Raw genomic sequence first — 16,966 nt, 5'->3', positions numbered from 1 at the left:
AACTTAGAAAGCTGCAGAGAGAATTATAGAAATGAATATGAATATTAGCACTACCACTTGAGGGTTCATTGGGGAGGTTGGAGGAGGATTTAAAATGACTGGGTGAGCATTTCTGCACATACGGTTTGTTCTTTTACGCGGTACACAACCCGGTACAGTCACGAGCCAGCCTCCCTAGACCTCTTATTATGCACATCACTGCCCACTGATGAAGTGCCCTGACTACCAATATCATGTGGATAAGGAGCACAGTGTTCCCCTCAACAGACCTAGTCCATTCAGTCCCACAAGCAAGCATACAAGGCCCTCCATCGTCCCTACCTTTGACAAATCAGATCATGACTATACTCCTGCTTCCTATTTACAAGCAAAAGCTCAAACAGGAAGTACCCGTGACGCGCTCTGTTGAGAAATGGTCCTCCTTTTCAGTGGGTATGCTACAAGACTGCTTTGCTAGAGTTGACTGGAATATGTTCCGGGACTCCGCCAATAGCATTGACGAGCTAACCACTTACGTCACCGGCTTCATTAGGAAATGCATCGCCAATGCTGTCCCCAGAGTGAAGGTTTGCTGTTTCCGCAATAAAAAGCCCTGGATTAACACTGAGGTTGTCGCACAGCCAACCCAGAGGTTATGGCTCAGAAAACTAATAAGTACAAGAAGTGCTGCTGTGACCTCCGCAGAGCCATCAAACAAACAAAATAACAATATAGGAACAAGGTGGAATCCTATTACACAGGCTTCAATGCCCGACACGTGGCAGGGGCTATAGCCCATTACGAATTATAAAGGAAGAACCAGCCGTGATCTGCCAAAAGATGCCTCTACGAACGCAATTCATTTTATGAACACTTCAACAAAAACAACACTAAGCCATACACTAGGGCCCTCGCTGACCGAGGGGACTGGGTGATCTCACTCTCCGAAGCCGACGTAAGGTTTTCAATCAGTTCAACACTTGTAAGGCCGCAGGGCCGGACGGAATTCCAGGGCGTGTTTTCAGAGCATGTGCAGAACAGCTGTTGGGAATATTCAGTCACATTCAACCTCTCCTTGTCCCAGTCTGTAATCCCCACGTCTCAAGCTGACAACCATCATTCTAGTTCCCAAGAACTCCAAGGCTACTTGCTACAATGACTACCACCCTGTTGCACTCACATCTGTAATCATGAAATGCTTTGAGAGGCTGGTTATGGCACACATCAATTCCATCATCCCAGACACCCTCGACCCACTCCAATTTGCATACTGCCCCAACAGATCCATAGACTAAATCTAAATTGCACTCCACACTGCCCTCTCCCACCTAGATAAGAGAAATACAGTACCTATGTGAGAATGCTGTTCATTGATTACAGTGTTCAACACAAGTCCCCTCCAAGCTCGTCACAAAACTTGGAATCCTGGGTTTGAACACCTCCCTCTGCAACTGGATCCCGGACTTCCTGACCCCAGGTGGTGAAGGTAGACAATATTACCTCCGCCACACTGATCCTCAACACGGGGGGCCCCACAGGGGTGTGTGCTTATTCCCCTCCTGTACTCTCTGTTCACCCACGACTGGGTGGCCACGTATGACTCCTACACCATCATCAAGTTTGCTGACGACACGACAGTGGTAGGTCTAATCACCAATGACGATGAGACAGCCTACAGGGAGGTCGTCAGTGACCTCTCCCTTAATATCAGTAAGACCAAGGAGCTGATCGTGAACTACAGGAAACGGGCCGGGATAGCATGCCCCCTTCCGCATCGACGGGGTTGCAGTGGAGCGGGTCGAGAGCTTCAAGTTCCTCGCATGGCTCTTCGCTCGCATGGCTCTACAGAGGGTGGTGTGGACAGCCCAGTAGCATCATTGGGGCCGAGCTCCCTGCCATCCAGGACCTCTATAGCAGGCGGTGTGAAACGAAGGCCTGGGAAAATTGTTAGACTCCAGCCACCCAAGCCATAGACTGTTCTCTCTGCTTCCGCACGCAAGCGGTGCCGGAGCATCAAGTCTTATACCACAGCTTCTATCCCCAAGCTATAAGACTGCTAAATAGTTAACAGCTACACAAACGATCTGCATTGACCCTTCTATTTTATTTTTGTACTGTCTCTATGCACATTCTACACACTCTCTACCCATATTCTACTGCATTCTTGTGGAAGAGCAAGCAAGAAAGGCATTTCACTGTGCTAGTGCACGTGCCAATAAAAACAAACTACACTGTAGCACAGCACCATTCTACAGACACTCAATGAAGCACTAAAGAGGGGAAGAGGGGATAGATATCTTCCTCACCTCCCTCTATCTGTTAATATAACCGAGGATAGTCTTTACTGACCGAGATAACGGAGTAGTGTCTGAGTGTGTAATATAACAGGAAACAGGTCTGACAGTTCATTCCCTCTGAGCGGTCTAGTGCAATGAAAGATAAAACAAAGTGAGGGATGAAACTGAGGATACAACCAAGAGAGGTGGGCAAAAGAACAACAGGTGTGCTCCTAACTGGTCATGTGACAGATGTCACGAGCCGCCAGTCGTGGAGCAGCTGGTAGAGGAAAGACAGACCCCCCCCACAGTGCGCACACACCTCCTCAGAACTCTTTGTTCTGTCTGCAATAATGTCACCGTTACCTGGCAACAGACAGACATTTGCACAAAGAGCAGAAGACTGCCCCCCTCTCCCTCTTTTCATCTGCTGATGTTTTTCCTTGTACAGTGGGAGTGGTTACGCAGAGGGGGGAGGGGGTGGCAGAGTCCATTTCAGTCATAAAACCCCTCTGTTCTCCCCCTCCTTGGCTCTGGCCATGTTAACTGGCAGTGTGATTTCTCCTGTTACACAAGAGCAGCTGCACAGAGACACTGGGTGGAGGAGGGGTAGGGGAGAGGGGGCATATGGTCATGAGGCAGTCTGCTAGCAGGCTTAAGTCCTGCCCCCTCCCCTTAACACCACTCATACCCCAGAAGGCCCCTTATTCAGGGGGCGGATGGTGTGTGTGTGTGTACTGTATGTGTGCCTTTGTGTGAGCATGCCTGTATGTTTGTGTGAGGGGATTGTGCAGTGGTCAGCAGTCTTTTGGCACCGGGGAATGCACAGCCAGCCAGCAGTGTGAAAGTGTTTGAGGTGGGGGGGCACCTGCTAGTGTACATAGGAACACGGCTATATCATACTAACAACTCAATTAGCTCCCGTCTCCAGGGCCTCAAATACATCAAGGAGCAGATATGGTGATTTCACAGCTTGAAGTGTGTGGGTTGTGCTTGCCTCTGTCTTTATGCAGCGCACATCAGTCTGAGATGCTGCTGAGTCCAGCTCACCACTGTAGTGTGTTGTAGGGACTGTGACTGACACAGCTAGCTACAGTACGTCTCATCTCCAGCCCCACAGAGGGGCACGGTTGTCCCCCTGCTGCTCTTCCTACATTCATCCTCAACTCCCTGGGGGGGCATGGCCTCTGATTTGGTGAACTTGTGACCCTCTACGACCTTCATTGCCACCACTCGGCAGATCAGAACGCTTCGATATTCTCCAGGGTGCGGACATCGGCCTCAAGTGTACCTGCATACACACACACAGTTCAGCTAACATCAGCATCAATCATGATGGGAAAAATGACTGAGGGTGATGTGAGTGTTTGAGACAAAAGTATTTAATAATGGAAAACCACAGTCTCCCTCCAGGCCATGTCTGATAGGTACTGGCCCCATCTGCAGCATGCTCTGACCTCCACTCTCTTTGTTCTTCAGCCAGCCAGCCAACCCCAGTGGCCTTTTTTCTTCTTCTATGCCCAACTACTCACGTTTAATTAAGCTATGGTGGAGGTACGTATGGCTCAGTAAAGATGTCTGGACTGAACTGGGAATGTGTGACTCTATACTGACAGCCCCTGTTGTTTATGTTAACATTATGACTCGAGTCCATCTGGGTCTACTGGGGTGTCTGTAGGTTTACTATTGTACTGCCAATCTTATTTGTTTTGGTCTAATTATCTGTCTGTGTGTCTGTCAGTATGTACCAGTAGGTGCCCTCTGTGACCCGTCTTAAACTGTCTGGCTCTGGTAATCTCCCCCTTCTGTCCTGCTAGAAAGATAATCACTCCCCTCATCCTGTCTTTGACCTACCGCTCCCCTATGGTGTGTGTGTGCTATGTGTGTGTTTATGTTTGTCTGCATACTTGCTAATGATGTCCTGAGGTGTCTGGAACGATTGGGGGGTGAGACCATGCTGTTGTAGCTCGTCGTTACCTGATTCCCCATCAGCTATCTCCACCGTCTCCTCCTCAATGTACATTGAGAGGACATTATACACACACATTATACACATCCATACAATAATCTAATACACACTTCTTCCTGACAGCCCATTACCATATTTATCCAGGTTAACATCTATCAATCTCAGAGGGGATCTAACGATGCCATGAAGTGTGCTATTCCTCTGTTAATAATCAGTTACATTAATTATACATAAATCAATAGCCAAGACAGGTTCCGCACCTCTTTAGCTGACCAACCTGAACCTTGACCATTGACCCCTGGCTTTTGACCTTGCACCTGTAGGTCCAGCAGGCCCGGAGGGGTGGTGGCCGTGATGTTGGCTGTAACGATGAACAGAACTTGAGAAAGGTCACGTTAAGGTAGTGGTCTGTGAAGCTGTGGTTCTGCTCTGGGTCCAGGACCTAGTGGTAGTGAGGACAAAGAACAAATTGTCTACAAGGAACAATGCATATATCAATGTACTCAACTGGTTGGTGACTGTCTAGTCATGTTACTAATGACCTGCATGTCTACCAGCTGCAGTTGTAGAACCACTGACACTGTGTGTGTCTGTGTTTATGTGTGTTGTTGGGTCATACTTCACACTGCCAGAGGCAATTTACAAATCATTCTGCCTTGCTTCCTCCGCCATGTCCCTTCTGTTCCTCCCTGCTATGCCTCTCTCTCTCTCCCTCTGGGCAGCCAAGTGGTGAGGGAGAGCAGAAGAAGGAGAGAGTAAGAGGCAGAGAGGGGAAGTGTGAGTATCAAATCAAAATCAAATCACATTTTTGAGTAAGACTGTGGAATGCAGCAGAACACGGTGCACCTGGTGGGTAATTCTGAGTCTGAGATTTCGGTTTGGCTGTGCCATGGTCTGCACACACTGCCTCCTCAGAAAGCATGACTACATAACCACACACGTCAATATATAAGAGGATTAAAGCAAAACCAAACAACACCAAACAAACAGACCTACAGAGGGAGCCTGTAGAAACATGCCATAGTGTGTTTCAACTAGGAATGTGCAAGTGTGTGTGTCAGTGTGAGTAACCAAGAAAGACAGAGTGGGTGTGACTTCTGAGTAGTGAGCACCATTCATACTGGAGGGTCAAGCTTAGGGTTGAGGCTAGTGGAGCTGTTATCTTAACTAGCTGTAAGCATTCTTACTGAGATTAGTCTTCCATCACACTGCTGGAAGGTAGATATCCCTCACCTAAATACATTGTCTTCAGACCATCTGTGACTCAACACATAGTGCCTTCAGAAAGTATTCACATCCCTTGACTTTTTCCACATTTTGTTGTTACAGCCTGAATTTAAAATGAAAATGAATATTTTTTACACAGAATAAACCATAATGTCAAAGTATTTTTTAGAAATGTTCAATCACCGAGACCAGGGAGGGTTTCCAATGCCTCACAAAGGGCACCTACTGCATTGGTAGATGGCTAAAAACAAAAAAGCAGACATTGCATATCCCTTTGAGTATGGTTATTAATTACACTTTGTATGGTGTATCAATACACCAAGTCACTACAAAGATACAGGAGCCCTTCAGTTGCCAGAGAGCAAGGAAACCACTCAGGGATTTTGCCATGAGGCCAATGATGACTTTAAAACAGTTAGAGTTGGCTGTGATAGGAGAACTGAGGATGGATCAACAATATTTTAGTTACTCCACAATACTAACCTAAATGAGAGAGTGAAAAGAAGGAAGCCTGTACAGAATAAAAATATTGCAAATCATGTATCCTGTTTGCAACAGGGCACTGAAGTAAAACTGTGGTAAAGAAATTAACTTTTTGTCCTGAATACAAAATGTTGTGTTTGGGGAAAATCCACTCTCCACTCTTCATATTTTCAAGCATGGTGGTAGCTACATCATGTTATAGGTATGCTTGTCACCAGCAAGTACTAGGGAGTTTTTTTTATGAAAAGAGACGGAATAGAGCTAAGCACAGGCAAAATCCTAGAGGAAAACCTGGTTAAGTCTGCTTTCTAACAAACACTGGGAAACAAATGTACCTTTCAGCAGGACAATAACCTAAAACACAAAGTCAAATATACACTGGAGTTGCTTACCAAGACAACATTGAATGTTAGCTTGAAAATCTATGGCAAAACTTGAAAATGGCTATCTAGCAATGATCAACAACCAACTTGACACAGTTTGAAGAATTGAAAAAGAACAATATGCTAATATTGTACAATCCAGGTGTGCAAATCTCTTTGAGACTTACCCAGAAAGACTCACAGCTGTAATCGCTGACAAAGGTGATTCGAACATGTATTGACTTGAGTGTGAATACTTATGTAAATTAGATATTTCTGTTTTTCATCTTCAATAAATGTGCAAACATTTCTAACAACATGTAGATTAGTGAGAGAGAAAAATCAATTCAATCCATTTCAAATTCAGGCTGTAACAAGTAAAGGGGTATGAATACTTTCTGAAGGCACTCAGTGATGTGTATATGTGGACACTATAGCATGTATGTGGGAATGGGGATACCTAGTCAAACCCTCTGAATCAGGGAGGTGCCTTAATCGACGTCCACGGCACCAGTTGTTGGGGGTTAACTGCCTTGTTCAAGGGCAGATGTTTCCACCTTGCCGGCTCAGGGATTCAAATGAGCAACCTTTTGGTTACTGGCCCAACTTTCCTAACCACTAGGCTACCTTCCACCCGTGTGGAGACTACAGTGCTCATGTTCTCTGTCCATCACTGCGATGGGGATTCTTACTTCCCCTTCCCCTATTGTGTTTCCAGGAAGTGTTTTGTCCATTGTGTTTTGACACAAGCATTAACATCTGACCAATACATTTTGATTTGAAGTGAAGTGGAACAGTGATGCACCATGGGAGCTGTTAACTCCAGCAGGAAGTGGAGCAGGTCCAGTTGAACCAGACCAGGCCACATACCTACCTCCAGTGGACTACTGGTCTTTCCAGAGATCAGACAGGTTTTGACTTCTTACATGCAAACTTTTTGTTTACTCCATCCTCCTCTATAATCATATTATCTCTCTCTGCCTGCCTGTCTGGCTGTGTCTCCTGTCCCTCCCTGTATCACTCAATCCCTCTCTTTTCCTAGCAGAAGTCAACCTCCTCCTCCCTGTCCTCTCCATATGTTTTGTATCAGAGAGACTACTAGGCTGCCCCCTGGTCTGGTTCCTAGTCCCATGTGTCTCACCTCCTGCAGGCCAGAGGCAGGGTCTCCCTGCAGACTATTGCCCAGCTTGTCCACCTCATCCAGCAATAAGACAGGGTTGTTGACTCCCACCGTCTTCAGCCCATTGATGATGTGGCCGGGCATGCTGCCCACGTAAGTCCTCCTGCAGCCAGAGGGAGTCGGGATACAGAGAACAGTGCAGAGTGGAGAGAAAATAGGGCACAGAAAGGAAAGGAGAGCAAAGAGGTGAAAGGAGGGAGAAAAATAGAGGTAGATGAGGGAAAGGAAACAAAATGAGAGAGAAATATGTGCCTTGAGATAGGATAAAATCAATGGAAGGGAAATAATAACATAATGTGGAAAGATTCAAAACAAGTAAAGTTAAAGCCAAAACAAGATGTGAAAAAGCTCATTCTTCATCGTTAAGTTAATAACACTTGTTCTGGTGTGTCACAGCAGCACCACCCTAGAATAGTTCCTACAGACCAACAGTAAGGTACAGTTGAAGTCGGAAGTTTACATACACCTTAGCCAAATACATTTAAACTCAGTTTTTCACAATTCCTGACATTTAATCCTAGTAAAAACTCTGTTTTAGGTCAGGTAGGTTCCCCACTTTATTTTAAGAATGTGAAATGTCAGAATAATAGTAGAGAGAATGATTCATCTAGAAGTCTTTGCTAGGTAAAGCTTCGCCTTATCTCAACTCACTGGTCACCATAGCAGCACCCACCTGAAGCATGCGATCCAGCAGGTATATTTCACTGGTCACCCCCAAAGCCAACTCCGCCTTCCCTTCCAGTTCTCTGTTGCCAATGACTGGAACGAATTGCAAAAATCAATGAAGCTGGAGACTCATATCTCCCTCACTAACTTCAAGCATCAGCTATCAGGGCAGCTTACAGATCATCGCACCTGTACATAGCCCATCTGTAATTCTCCCACCCAACTACCTCATCCCCATATTGTTATTTGTTTTCTCCTTTTCACCCCAGTATCTCTACTTACACATTTATATTCTGCACATCTATCACTCCAGTGTTTAATTGCTAAATTGTAATTATTTTGCCACTATGGCCTATTTATTGCCTTACCTCCCTCCCTAATCTTACTTAATTTTCACACACTGTATATAGACTTGCTTTTGTGTTATTGACTAAGTTTGTTTATTCCATGTGTAACTCTGTGTTTGTGTCGCACTGCTTTGCTTTATCTTGGCCAGGCCGCAGTTGTAAATGAGAACTTGTTCTCAACTGGCCTACCTGGTTAAATAAAGGCAAAATAAATAAAGAGCTTTCAGCTTTTATTTCTTTCATAACATTCCCAGTGGGTCAGAAGTTAACATACACTCAATTAGTATTTGGTAGCATTGCTTTTAAATTGTTTCACTTGGGTCAAACGTTTCGGGTAACCTTCCACAAGCTGGGTGAATTTTGGCCCATTTCTCCTGACAGAGCTGGTGTAACTGATTCAGGTTTGTAGGCCTCCTTGCTCGCACAAGCTTTCTCAATTCTGTCCACACATTTTCTATAGGACTGAGGTCAGGGCTTTGTGATGGCCACTCCAATACCTTGCCATTGTTGTCCTTAAGCCATTTTGCCACGACTTTGGAAGTATGCTTGGGCTCATTGTCCATTTGGAAGACCCATTTGCGACCAAGCTTTAACTTCATGACTGATGTCTTGAGATGGTGCTTCAATATATTCACATAATTTTCCACCCTCATGATGCCATCTATTTTGTGTGAAGTGCACCAGTCCCTCCTGCAGCAAAGCACCCTCACAACATGATGCTGCCACCCCTGTGCTTCACGGTTGAGATGGTATTCTTCGGCTTGCAAGCCTCCTACTTTTTCCTCCAAACATAACGATAGTCATTATGGCCAAACAGTTCTATTTTTGTTTCATCAGACCAGAGGACATTTCTCCAAAGTACACTCTTTCTCCCCATGTGCAGTTGCAAACTGTAGTCAGGCTTTTTTATGGCGGCTTTGGAGCAGTGGCTTCTTCCTTGCTGAGCGGCCTTTCAGGTTATGTCGATATAGGACTCGTTTTACTGTGGATATAGATACTTTTGTACCTGTTTCCTCCAGCATCTTCACAAGGTTCTTTGCTGTTGTTCTGGGATTGATTTGCACTTTTCGCACCAAAGTACGTTCATCTCTAGGAGACAGAACGCATTTCCTTCCTTAGCGGTATGACAGCTGCATGGTCCCATGGTGTTTATACTTGAGTACTATTGTTTGTACAGATAAACGTGGTACCTTCAGGCATTTGGAAATTGCTCCCAAGGATGAACCAGACTTCTGGAGGTCTACAATTTTTTTTCTGAGGTCTTGGCTGATTTATTTTGATTTTCCCATGATGTCTTGCAAAGAGGCACTGAGTTTGAAGGTAGGCCTTGAAATACATCCACAGGTACACCTCAAATGATGTCAATTAGCCTATCAGAAGCTTGTTAAGCCATGACATAATTTTCTGCAATTTTCCAAGCTGTTTAAAGGCACAGTCAACTTAGTGTATGTGAACTTCTGACCCACTGGAAGGAAATCATCTGTAAACCATTGTTGGACAAATTTATTGTGTCATGCACTTGCCAAAACTATAGTTTGTTAACAAGAATTTTGTGGAGTGGTTGAAAAACTAAATTTAATGACTCCAACCTAAGTGCATGTAAACTTCAGCTGTATATTTGGAAGAGAAACCACAAGAGGACATAGAGGTCTCCTCCCACACGTCTGGCCCTGGGGCTCCAAAGACAGGATGGAGAAAGGCAGGAAGCAGATTAAAGCTAATTAGAGACATGAGGGGGCAACACAACACGGATATCATCAGACTTCACTCAGACACTAACGCTACACTACAGCACACAAACCCTACTAGATGAGCCTGAACCAGCATGAACCCGGTTCCTCCCTTACACACTTATTAGGATATACACACACACACACACACACACACACACACACACACACACACACACACACACACACACACACACACACACACACACACACAACCTGAAACCACATCAAAACACACAACAGGCAGCTTCCTAAACTGCAGTGGCGGGTTGTGTGGTGTCACGGTTAATGTATGAGACTGGAGGCTAGGGGTTATGGATGAACTCAGAGACTGGCTGAGAGACACAGGATGGACATGCCCGGGCCTGTAGGCCATGATGTCATCGCCCCACCGAGTCTCCATAGTGACAGGAGATCAAAGTAACATGAAAGATGACATCATGCTCCCACTCCTAGGTTTCACTCTCAGGTTTACTCACCATGCAGAGGGTGGTATGTACCGTCTAGACAGACAGATAGCATTATTCTACCTGAACCTTTTATCTGCTGCTGTTGACCCACATCTGTCTCCACCTAGCAACCATAACCACTGGTGAGTTACAGTCAAGGCTTCACACATGTTGAACTACTTGTACCTTGACAAATACTGCTTTCTGGACAAGTCATGTACCTGACCACCTTTTGTTATTATGATATACAGTGAGCTCCAAAAGTATTGGGAGAGTGACACATGTTGTTTGGGCTATGTACTCCAGTACTTTGAGGTTAAAGTGCAGTCTGTCAGCTTTAAGTTGGGGTTATTTCCATCCGTAATGGGTGAACCGTTTAGAAATTACAGCACTTTATTTATACATAGTTTTGTACAAAAGTATTGGGACAAATTCATTTCTATGTGTATTAAAGTAGTCAAAAGTTAAGTATGGGGAATAATGTAGTGTCATTTTGGAGTCACTTTTATTGTAAATAAGAATATAATATGTTTCTAAACACCTCTACATTAATGTGGATGCTACCATGATTATGGATAATCCTGAATGAATCACGAATAATGATGAGTGAGAAAGTTAGAGGTACCCCCAAAAAAAAATACTAACCTCCCCTGTTATTGTAATGGTGAGAGGTTAGCATGTCTTGGGGGTATGATATCTGTGCATCTAACTTTCTCACTCATCATTATTCACAATTCATTCAGGATTATCTATAATCATGGTAGCATCCACATTAATGTAGAGGTGATTATAAACATTTTATATTCTTATTTACAATAAGTGATGCCACAATGATACAATACATTATGTATCATTAATTTATATTGGGCACAAAAGTCACAAGCGTGATGTAATCATTGAGTACAAGGAATATGGGACCAAATACTAAACTTTTAATTATATACTTTAATACACATAAGTGAATTTGTCCCAATACTTTTGGTCCCCTAAAATGAGGGGACTATGTACAAAAAGTGCTATAACTTCTAAACGGTTCACCCGATATGGCTGAAAATACCCTCAAATTAAAGCGGACAGTATCCACTTCATTTCAAGGGCCCACACTGGTCTTTCCCACCCCTGGTGGAACCACAAAGCACAGAATGGGCCCCTTCAGGGTGCTCTCTAGCTGCCTCACAGCCAGGTTCTCCATGGCATAGTTTTCATTCTTCAGCACCTGAGCAGTGAGGATATCAAGACAGTCTGCACAGACAGGAGAATGGCTTAATTCTCACACCATAAACATGGTAACTTTATCTAATGTAAATCAAGTGTTTCAAATAAATCACTTTTTTACTATTTAATTAAAAATAGTTTTAGCCAAGATGGACATAGAATAATTGACAGAGGGGTTAGGTCATGACTGTACATGAATAAGCAGATGTACAGTTATGGACTCCCCCATGAGTAATGCTGTATTATATAAGCACATTTCCAGTGTCTAATTACTAGCTCCCTCTGCTGGTTCTGCTTAGTAGAGAAGACCAAGCAGCCAGTGGAGAAATATGATATGGAGCTCTCTCCAGTGGCAGAAGCCTTCTGTTCCATTTTGAATAGAGTTCAAGAGAGAACTGTGGTGATGGCCTCCCTCTTGTGGTACTTAATATATAATTAAATGTCACTTTGGTTACCCCTTACCCCAGAAAATACTCTATCCCATTACAGAGATTGTTACGGTATAACCTGAAACGTGAATATGGTGTGCTCTCTGTATTTACGGATGTGTACATCTATGAGTTGAATGAATAAAGTGTATATTAATAAAGACATTAACAGAGATTGTAGTCGTGTACTGCGTATAGAAATCCCACTATAAACTCCAGGTAGTTTCCGGTGAGAGCGTACTCTGGCATGGACTGGGGCATCTTCTTCAATCTGTGGAAAGAGACAGAAGAGAGACTTTGTAAGCATCATTGCACAGCTGAAGTAGAGGATGAACAGCCCTCCATACTCCACTAATCCAAATATGCTTCATTCAGAGGTATTTATCTCATGAAATTTGTAGATTGCAGGATTTCTTAAACTACCTGTTGAGAAGAATATCCACCTTTCTGGGAGAAAACATAGAGACAGTTGCTGCAGAGTATGTCCTGGCTTGTCATACTATAAGGGAGACAACTGTTTCCACCATTTTACACACATGAGCCCTGTAGATGTCTCAATGTTGCTAGTTTGTTTTATTTTTAGTGTATGATTTATTTAATGTATTAATATTTTTGCTCAGATATATTGTTCATTTTTGTAATACTTCATATACATTGCTTATGGCAACCACCATTCACACACACACACAGAGAGACAGAGACCCAACCAAATCATGAGAATCAAAAATAATTATTTCCAATGTGTCAAGTAGTTAACAAAAAAAACAGAGCAAACTAGAATGCTATTTGGCCCTAAACAGAGAGTACACAGTGGCAGAATACCTGACCACTGTGACTGACCCAAACCTAAGGAAAACTTTGACTATGTACAGACTCAGTGAGCATAGCCTTGCTATTGAGAAAGGCCGCCGTAGGCAGACCTGGCTCTCAAGGGAAGGCTACTGCCCACAAAATGAGGTGGAAACTGAGCTGCACTTCCTAACCTCCTGCCAAATGTATTAACATATTAAACACACATATTTCTCTCAGATTGCATAGATCCACAAAACTCATATCTATTGGGTGAAATACCACAGTGTGCCATCACAGCAGCAAGATTTGTGACCTGTTGCCACAAGAAATGGGCAACCAGTGAAGAACAAACACCATTGTAAATACAACCTATATTTATGTTTATTTATTTTCCATGTTGTACTTGAACTATTTGCACATTGTTACAACACTGTTGACATATGACATTTTAAATGTCTTTTTATTTTGGAACTTCTGTGAGTAATGTTTACTGTTCATTTTTATTGGTTTTCACTTGTAGGGTAGCCTAGTGGTTAGAGCGTTGGACTAGTAACCGGAAGGTTGCAAGTTCAAACCCCCGAGCTGACAAGGTACAAAATCTGTCGTTCTGCTCCTGAACAGGCAGTTAACCCACTGTTCCTAGGCCGTCATTGAAAACAAGAATTTATTCTTAACTGACTTGCCTAGTAAAATAAAGGTTAAAAAAATAATAAATTATTCTCTACTTCACTTGCTAAGGCAATGTTAAGACATGTTTCCCATGCCAATAAATCCCTTGAATTGAATTGAGAGAATCTCTGCTTGTCAATTGTAGATAGGCACCCATTCTCTTAGCGTGCCTACAAGCATAACCCCTTTTCATATGGGAAATGCTAACAGTAGACTGTCTGGGTAGTGTATATATTGTCTTTTGCCTTACCTTCTTGTCATCATCTGGTCTGGGTTTTCGGGTGTTCTGCAGAAGCTTGAGCCCCTCAATCTGTCAGGTCAGCAGGGAAGTCTTCTTTAAAAGGTCCTCCAGACTCGCTGCATCCAGAACATTCACTTACGCTTACACATACACTTACAGTGATGATAGAAACCAGAAAGACATGCACATACAGATTCTGAAGAAAGTATTCATACCACTTGATGTATTCCACTTTGTTGTGTTACAGTCTGAATTCAAAATGGATAATAAAATTATCATTCTCACCATCTACAAACAGTACCCCATAATGATGAAGTGAAAACATGTTTTTAGAAATGTTTACACAATTATTGAAAATGAAATACAGAACTCTCATTTATATATGTATTCACACACCGGAGTCAATACATTGCCTTCGGAAAGTATTCAGACCCTTTGACTTTTTCCACAATTTGTTACGTTACAGCCTTATTCTAAAATTGATGAGAGTTTTTCCCCCCTCATCAATCTACACACAATACCCCATAATGACAAAGCAGACATTTTTGCTAATTTAATAAAAATATAAAACTGAAATATCACATTTACATAAGTATTCAGATCCTTTACTCAGTACTTTGTTGAAGCACCTTTGGCAGCGATTGGAGCCTAGAGTCTTCTTGGGTATGACACTATAAGCTTGGCACCTGTATTTGGGGAGTTGATCCCATTCATCACTGCAGATCCTCTCGAGCTCTGTCAAGTTGGATGGGTAGCATCGCTACACAGCTATTTTCAGGTCTCTCCAGAGATGTTCGGTCTAGTTCAAGTCCGGGTTCTAGCTGGGCCACTCAAGGACATTCAGAGACTTGTCCCAAAGCCACACTTGTGTTGTCTTGGCTGTGTGCTTAGGGTCGTTGTCCTGCTGGAAGGTGAGCCTTCAGCCCAGTCTAAGGTCCTGGGAGCAGGTTTTCATCAAGGATCTCTCTATACTTTGCCCTGTTCATCTTTCCATCGATCCTGACTGGTCTCCCAGTACCTGCCGCTGAAAAACATCCCTACAGCATAATGCTGCCACCACCATGCTTCTCCATATGGATGGTGCCAGGTTTCCTCCAGACATGACGCTTGGCATTCAAGAATCTTGTTTCTCATTGTCTGAGAGTCTTTAGGTGCCTTTTGGCAAACTCCAAGTGGGCTGTCATGTGCCTTTTACTGAGGAGTGGCTTCTGTCTAGCCACTCTGCCATAAAGGCCTAATTGCTGGAGTGCTGCAGAGATGGTTGGACCTCGGAGTGAAGGAAAAGCGTCCAATAAGTGATCAGCATATGTGGGAACATAAAGCTGGTTGAGAGAATGCCAAGCTGTCATCAAGGCAAAGGGTGACAACGTTGAAGAATCTCAAATATATTTTGATTTGTTTAACACTTTTTTTGGTTACTACATGATTCCATGTGTCATTTCATAGTTGATGTGTTAACTATTTTTAACATTGTAGAAAATAAAGAACAACCCTGTAATGAGTAGGTGTCCAAACTTTTGACTGGTACTGTTTATTAAAAACTATTGTCCCTAACATCATTACCCCATAGCAACAGATGTGGAATACACATACACACTCAACCTCTTTCCCCCACAAACAACCACAAGCTCAGCTCAAGAAAGGACTTGATGTGTAAATGCATATACAGGTGCAGCTGTTTGAGAAGGCATGCAAAATGTAAGAAAAATTAAGAGATTTGATTAAACAACGTCAAGTTCCAGCTGATGGAAATCAGATACACCCCTTGTCCCTAAAACACACTCATGCTGATCCCCTGTTGTCACCATTTTTCCCAGCATCTCTATGCAGTCAGACCTTTGATTATTTTGTGCCACCAGGTTCACAATAATTTGCCCCCTCTGATTGTCCGAGCGTGACCCCGTCCCCATGGGTTACTGCAGCTAGTGTTGACAGGACTGCACCCCACTGGAATCTCCACCAGCTAGTTACAAGGTTGTCAAGGTTCTCATTAGCAGCTTTGAGAAATTCCTTGTATATTATGCTCACCCATCAGGGGGCTTTGTAGGATCAACCCTGCCAGGCAGGCTCAAAATCTTGAGCGGGCGGTGCTGCTTTAGTGGGTCTCTGACCGCATTTATCTTTCTGTTTTGGCTGCATACATGCTACTTACAGTATGCCCATAAAACAGATAAGGACTTCTCTTTAGTGTATTGGTCGCTCAGGTGGGTGTCTAGGGTATAGGGTTGGGGACCGTTTTATCATGATAGGTCCATAAATAAATAAACTATATTTATAATATATTTTAAAATGAAAACTCAAAGAAAAGACCCTGTCTTTCAAAGATAATTCATAAAAATCCAAATAACTTCACAGATCTTCATTGTAAAGGGTTTAAACACTGTTTCCCATGCTTGTTCAATGAACCATAAACAATTCATGAACATGCACCTGTGGAACGGTCGTTAAGACACTAACAGCTTACAGACGGTAGGCAATTAAGGTCAGTTATGAAAACTTAGGACACTAAAGAGACCTTTCTACTGACTCTGAAAAACACCAAAAGAAAGATGCCCAGGGTCCCTGCTCATCTGCGTGAACGTGCCTTAGGCATGATGCAAGGAGGCATGAGGACTACAGATGTGGCCAGGGCATTAAATTGAAATGTCCGTACTTTGAGATGCCTAAGACAGTGCTACAAGGAGACAGATCGGACAGTTGATCATCCTTGCAGTGGCAGACCACGTGTAACACCTGTACAGGATGGGTACATCCGAACATCACACCTGCGTAACAGGTACAGGATGGCAACAACAAATCCACTGTCGCTGGACCAGACAGGACTGGCAAAAAGTGCCCTTCACTGACGAGTGGCAGTTTTGTCTCACCGTGGGTGATGGTCGGATTCACGTTTAGCGTTGAAGAAATGAGCGTTACACCGAGGCCTGTACTCTGGAGCGGGATCGATTTGTAG

Source organism: Oncorhynchus keta, chromosome 22 (assembly GCF_023373465.1).
Source record: "Oncorhynchus keta strain PuntledgeMale-10-30-2019 chromosome 22, Oket_V2, whole genome shotgun sequence".
In the NCBI taxonomy this organism is placed as follows: domain Eukaryota; kingdom Metazoa; phylum Chordata; class Actinopteri; order Salmoniformes; family Salmonidae; genus Oncorhynchus; species Oncorhynchus keta.
This window is presented reverse-complemented; position numbering follows the sequence as displayed.